This window comes from Arachis hypogaea, chromosome 16 (assembly GCF_003086295.3).
Source record: "Arachis hypogaea cultivar Tifrunner chromosome 16, arahy.Tifrunner.gnm2.J5K5, whole genome shotgun sequence".
Lineage (NCBI taxonomy): Eukaryota > Viridiplantae > Streptophyta > Magnoliopsida > Fabales > Fabaceae > Arachis > Arachis hypogaea.
The window spans coordinates 110,274,496-110,280,894 of NC_092051.1; the positions used below are offsets into that span (position 1 = coordinate 110,274,496).

The following is a 6,399-nucleotide window of genomic DNA, read 5'->3' on the forward strand; positions in this document are numbered from 1 at the left end:
TATGTATTTTTAATGGTAGAGTTTCTACACTCCATAGATCAAGGTGTGGAGCTCTGCTGTTCCTCATGAATTAATGCAAAGTACTACTGTTTTTCTATTCAATTCAACTTATTCCGCCTTTAAGATATTCATTCTCACTTCAACATGAATGTGATGAACATGACAATCATCATTATTCCCCTACGAACGCGTGCCTGACAACCACTTCCATTCCACCTTAGATTGGATGATTATCTCTTGGATCTCTCAATCAGAATCTTTGTGGAATGAGCTAGATTGATGGCGGCATTCATGAGAATCCAGAAAGTCTAAACCTTGTCTGTGGTATTCTGAGTAGGATTTTGGGATTGAATGACTGTGACGAACTTCAAACTCGCGAGTGCTGGGCGTAGTGACAGACGCAAAAGGAGGGTGAATCCTATTCCAGTATGATCGAGAACCTCAGATGATTAGCCGTGCCGTGACAGAGCATTTGGACCATTTTCACAAGAGGATGGGATGCAACCATTGACCACGGTGATGCCTCTAGATGATTATCCATGCAGTGACAGCGCATCGGACCATTTTCACAGAGAGGATGAAAAGTAGCCATTGACAATGGTGATGTCCTTACATAAAGCCAGCCATGGAAAGGAGTAGGACTGATTGGATGAAGACAGCGGGAAAGCAGAAGTTCAGAGGAACGAAGGCATCTCTATACGCTTATCTGAAATTCTCACCAATGATATACATAAGTGTTTCTATCTTTATTTTCTATTTATTTATTATTTATTTTCGAAAACTCCATAACCATTTGATATCAGCCTGACTGAGATCTACAAGATGACCATAGCTTGCTTCATACCAACAATCTCCGTGGGATCGACCCTTACTCACGTAAGGTTTTATTACTTGGACGACCCAGTACACTTGCTCGTTAGTTGTATCGAAGTTGTGAATGAAAAATGATTTATTAAGACGTGCGTACAGAGTTTTTGGCACCGTTTCCTGAGATCACAATTTCGTGCACCAAGTTTTTGGCGCCGTTGCCGGGGATTGTTCGAGTTTGGACAACTGACGGTTCATCTTGTTGCTCAGATTAGGTAATTTTCTTTTGTTTTATTTTCAAAAATTTTTCAAAAAAAAAATCTTTCAAAAAATTTCTCATCTGTTTTCGAAAATTATTCTAAAATTTTTTAAGAATGAATTCTAGTGTTTCATGAAGCATGTTGAAGCCTGACTGGCTGTAAAGCCATGTCTAAATTCATTTGGACTGGGGCTTCCAACCCAATATTATCAAGAGCAAGCTAGTTGTTGCTAATCCACATGCTGCTGTTCCAGATCCACCTGATTTACATCCTAAAGCTGACTGGCTATTAAGCCATGTCCAACCCTTTGATTGGAGCTTTGGGCTAATATTGAAAGATTTCTGGAATTCTTCTTAAAGATTTTGGATTTCTTTTTTTCTTTTTTCTACATATTTTTCGAAAATAATATACAAAAATCCAAAAAAAATTTATAAAATCATAAAAATAAAAAATATTTTGTGTTTCTTGTTTGAGTCTTGAGTCAATTTCAAGTTTGGTGTCAATTGCATTTTTTCTAAAAATTCTTTGCATTTTTCGAAAATTCATGCATTCATAGTGTTCTTCATGATCTTCAAGTTATTCCTGGCCAGTCTTCTTGTTTGATCTTGATGTTTTCTTGTTTTGTGTCTTTTCTTATTTTTCATATGTATTTTTTGCATTCATAGTGTCTGAACATGAAAGATTTCTAAGTTTGGTGTCTTGCATGTTTTCTTTGCATTAAAAATTTTTCAAAAAGAAGTTCTTGATGTTCATCATGATCTTCAAAGTGTTCTTGGTGTTCATCTTGACATTCATAGCATTCTTGCATGCATTCATTGTTTTGATCCAAAATTTTCATGCATTGCATCATTTTCATGTTTTTCTCTCTCATCATTAAAAATTCAAAAATAAAAAAAATATCTTCCCCTTTTTCTCTCTTAAAATTTCGAAAATTAGATTTGACTTTTTCAAAAATTTTTAAAATCTAGTTGTTTTTATGAGTCAAATCAAATTTTCAATTTAAAAATCTTATCTTTTTCAAAATCTTTTTCAAAAATAAAATCTTTTTCATTTTTCTTATTTATTTTCAAAAATTATAAAAATATTTTTTCAAAAATCTTTTTCTTCATTCTATCTCATAATTTTCGAAAATATCATCAACAATTAATGTTTTGATTCAAAAATTTTAAGTTTGTTACTTACTTGTTAAGAAAGATTCAAACTTTAAGTTCTAGAATCATATCTTGTGATTTCTTGTGAATCAAGTCATTAATTGTGATTTTAAAAATCAAATCTTTTTCAAAATTAATTTTAATCATATCTTTTCAAAAATATCTTTCTATCTTATCTTTTTCAAAATCATATCTTTTTAATCATATCTTTTTAAAACATATCTTTTTCAAAAATTTGATTTTAAAATATCTTTTCTAACTTCTTATCTTCTTATCTTTTCAAAATTGATTTTCAAATTTGTTTCAACTAACTAACTAACTTTTTGTTTGTTTCTTATCTTTTTCAAAACTACCTAACTAACTCTCTCTCTCTAATTTTCGAAAATATCTTCCCTTTTTTTCAAAATTTCTTTTTAATTAACTAATTATTTTAATTTTTGATTTTAATTTTTGAAAATTACTAACCTTTTTCAAAAACTATTTTCGAAAATCACTAACTCTTTTTCAAAAATTATTTTCGAAAATCCTCCTTCTCTCTCATCTCATTCTATTTATTTCTTCATCTACTAACACTTCATCTCACCAAAAATCCGAACCCCCTCTCTCTCTCTGAGTTCAGATTTTCTCTTCTTCTTTTCTTCTACTCTTCTTTTCTTCCACTCACCTAAGGGAACCTCTACACCTGGGCAAAAAGGATCCCTATTATTATTTTTCTGTTCCCTCCTTTTTCATATGAGCAGGAGTAAGGACAAGAATATTCTTGTTGAAGCAGATCCAGAACCTGAAAGGACTCTGAAGAGGAAACTAAGAGAAGCTAAATTACAACAATCCAGCAAGCACCTTTCAGAAATTTTCGAACAGAAAGAGGAGATGGCAGCCGAAAATAATAATAATGCAAGGAGGATACTCGGTGACTTTACTGCACCTAATTCCAATTTACATGGAAGAAGCATCTCCATCCCTACCATTGGAGCAAACAATTTTGAGCTTAAACCTCAATTAGTTTCTCTAATGCAACAAAACTGCAAGTTTCATGGACTTCCATCTGAAGATCCTTTTCAGTTCTTAACTGAATTCTTGCAGATCTGTGATACTGTTAAGACTAATGGAGTAGATCCTGAAGTCTACAGGCTCATGCTTTTCCCGTTTGCTGTAAGAGACAGAGCTAGAATATGGTTGGACTCTCAACCTAAGGATAGCCTGAACTCTTGGGATAAGTTGGTCAAAGCTTTCTTAGCCAAGTTCTTTCCTCCCCAAAAGCTGAGTAAGCTTAGAGTGGATGTTCAAACCTTCAGACAGAAAGAAGGTGAATCCCTCTATGAAGCTTGGGAGAGATACAAGGAACTGACCAAAAAGTGTCCTTCTGACATGCTTTTAGAATGGACCATCCTGGATATATTCTATGATGGTCTGTCTGAATTAGCTAAGATGTCATTGGATACTTCTGCAGGTGGATCCATTCACCTAAAGGAAACGCCTGCAGAAGCTTAAAAACTCATTGACATGGTTGCAAATAACCAGTTCATGTACACTTCTGAGAGGAATCCTGTAAGTAATGGGACGCCTCAGAAGAAGGGATTTCTTGAAATTAATACTCTGAATGCCATATTGGCTCAGAATAAAGTATTGACTCAGCAAGTCAATATGATTTCTCAGAGTCTGAATGGAATGCAAGCTGCATCCAACAGTACTCAAGAGGCATCTGCTGAAGAAGAGGCTTATGATCCTGGGAACCCTGAAATAGCAGAGGTGAATTACATGGGTGAACCATATGGAAACACCTATAATTCCTCATGGAGAAATCACCCAAATCTCTCATGGAAGGATCAACAAAAGCCTCAACAAGGCTTTAATAATGGTGGAAGAAACAGGTTTAACAATAGTAAACCTTTTCCATCATCGACTCAGCAACAGACAGAGAACTCTGAACAAAATACCTCTAATTTAGCAAACTTAGTCTCTGATCTATCTAAAGCCACTGTGAGTTTCATGAATGAAACAAGGTCCTCCATTAGAAATTTGGAAGCACAAGTGGGCCAGCTGAGTAAAAGAATCACTGAAACCCCTCTTAGTACTCTCCCAAGCAATACAGAAGAAAATCCAAAAGGGGAGTGCAAGGCCATTGACATAGTCAACACGACCGAACCTAGAGAGGAAGGGGAGGACGTGAATCCCAAGGAGGAAGACCTCCTAGGACGTCCAGTGTTCAATAAGGAGTTTCCCCCTGAGGAACCAAAGGAATCTGAGACTCATCTAGAGACCATAGAGATTCCATTGAACCTCCTTATGCCATTCATGAGTTCTGATGAGTATTCTTCTTCTGAAGAGAATGAGGATGTCACTGAAGAACAAGTTGCCAAGTTCCTTGGTGCAATCATGAAGCTGAATGCCAATTTATTTGGTAATGAGACTTGGGGAGATGAACCTCCCCTGTTCACCAATGAACTAAATGCATTGGATCAACTGAGATTGCCTCAGAAGAAACAGGATCCTGGAAAGGTTCTAATACCTTGTACCATAGGCACCATGACCTTTGAGAAGGCTCTATGTGACCTTGGGTCAGAAATAAACCTCATGCCACTCTCTGTAATGGAGAAACTGAGAATCTTTAAGGTGCAAGCTGCTAGAATCTCATTAGAGATGCAGACAATTCAAGAAAAGAGGCTTATGGACAAGTAGAGGACGTACTAGTAAAGGTTGAAGGCCTTTACATCCCTGCTGATTTCATAATCCTAGATACTGGGAAGGATGAGGATGAATCTATCATCCTTGGAAGACCCTTCCTAGCTACAGCAAGAGCTGTGATTGATGTTAACAGAGGTGAACTAGTCCTTCAATTGAATGAGGACTCCCTTGAGTTTAAAACTCAAGGACATCCTTCTGTAAACATGGAAAAGAGGCACAGTAAGCTTCTCTCAAAACAGAGTCAACCAAAGCCCCACAGTCAAACTCTAAGTTTGGTGTTGGGAGGCCACAACCAAACTCTAAGTTTGGTGTTGCGGAGTCTCAACAATGCTCTGAACATCTGTGAGGCTCCATGAGAGCCCACTGTCAAGCTATTGACATTAAAGAAGTGCTTGTTGGGAGGCAACCCAATTTTTATTTAATTATATTTTTATTAGTTATATGTCTTCGTAGGTTCATGATCATGTGGAGTCACAAAAACAACTGAAAAATTGAAGAAAAATAAAAAACAGCATAAAAAAATAGCACACCCTGGAGGAGGAGTTCACTGGCGTTTAAACGCCAGTAAGGAGCATCTGGCTGGCGTTCAACGCCAGAACAGAGCATAGAGCTGGCGCTGAACGCCAGAAACAAGCATGAAGATGGCGTTCAACGCCAGAAACATGCTGCATCTGGGCGCTGAACGCCCAGAACAAGCATCAGTTCGGCGTTTAAACGCCAAAATTGCATGCAAAGGCATTTTACATGCCTAATTGGTGCAGGGATGTAAATCCTTGACACCTCAAGATCTGTGGACCTCACAGGATCATCTCAGGATCTGTGAACCCCACAGGATTCCCACCTTCCCTCCTCATAATCCTAGTTTTTTTCCACATCTTCTTCTTCATCTATTCTTTCATCTCCTGCTCGAGGGCGAGCAACATTCTATGTTTGGTGTGGTAAAAGCATTGCTTATTTTGCTTTTCCATAACCATTGATGGCACCTAAGGCCAGAGAAACCTCAAAAAAAAAAAAAGAAAGAAGAGAGAAGAGAAAAGGGAAGACAAAAGCTTCCACCTCCAAGTCATGGGAGATGGAGAGATTAATGTAAAGGATCTATAGCTCAATGGTAGAACATTTGACTGCAAATCAAGAGATCCCTGAGATACCTCAGGGGATACATTTTTCCCCACATAATTATTGGGAGCAACTAAGGATAGGAGCACCAAAATCACTAGGGATCAAGCCACAAAGGCAAGGAAGAGACATAGAAGAGCTCAAGGACATCATTGGTTCCTCAAGAAGGAAATGCCACCATCACTAAGGTGGACTCATTCCTTGTTCTTACTTTCTCTGTTTTTCGTTTTCTTTATGTTAAATGCTTATCTATGTTAGTGTCTTATTACATGATCATTAGTATTTAGTAACTTTGTCTTAAAGTTATGAACGTCCTATGAATCCATCACCTCTCTTAAATGAAAAATGTTTTAATACAAAAGAACAAGAAGTACATGAGT

The 6,399-nt window shown here is 36.8% G+C and overlaps 1 non-coding gene across 1 annotated transcript; it reads right to left on the reverse strand.

Annotated features, from left to right (window-relative positions):
- Positions 1-3,484: 3,484 nt before the first annotated feature.
- Positions 3,485-3,592, reverse strand: LOC112760085 (small nucleolar RNA R71). Its single transcript, XR_003180541.1, has one exon. It is a non-coding gene; the product is annotated as a small nucleolar RNA R71 (small nucleolar RNA).
- Between the last annotated feature and the right edge of the window lie 2,807 nt (positions 3,593-6,399).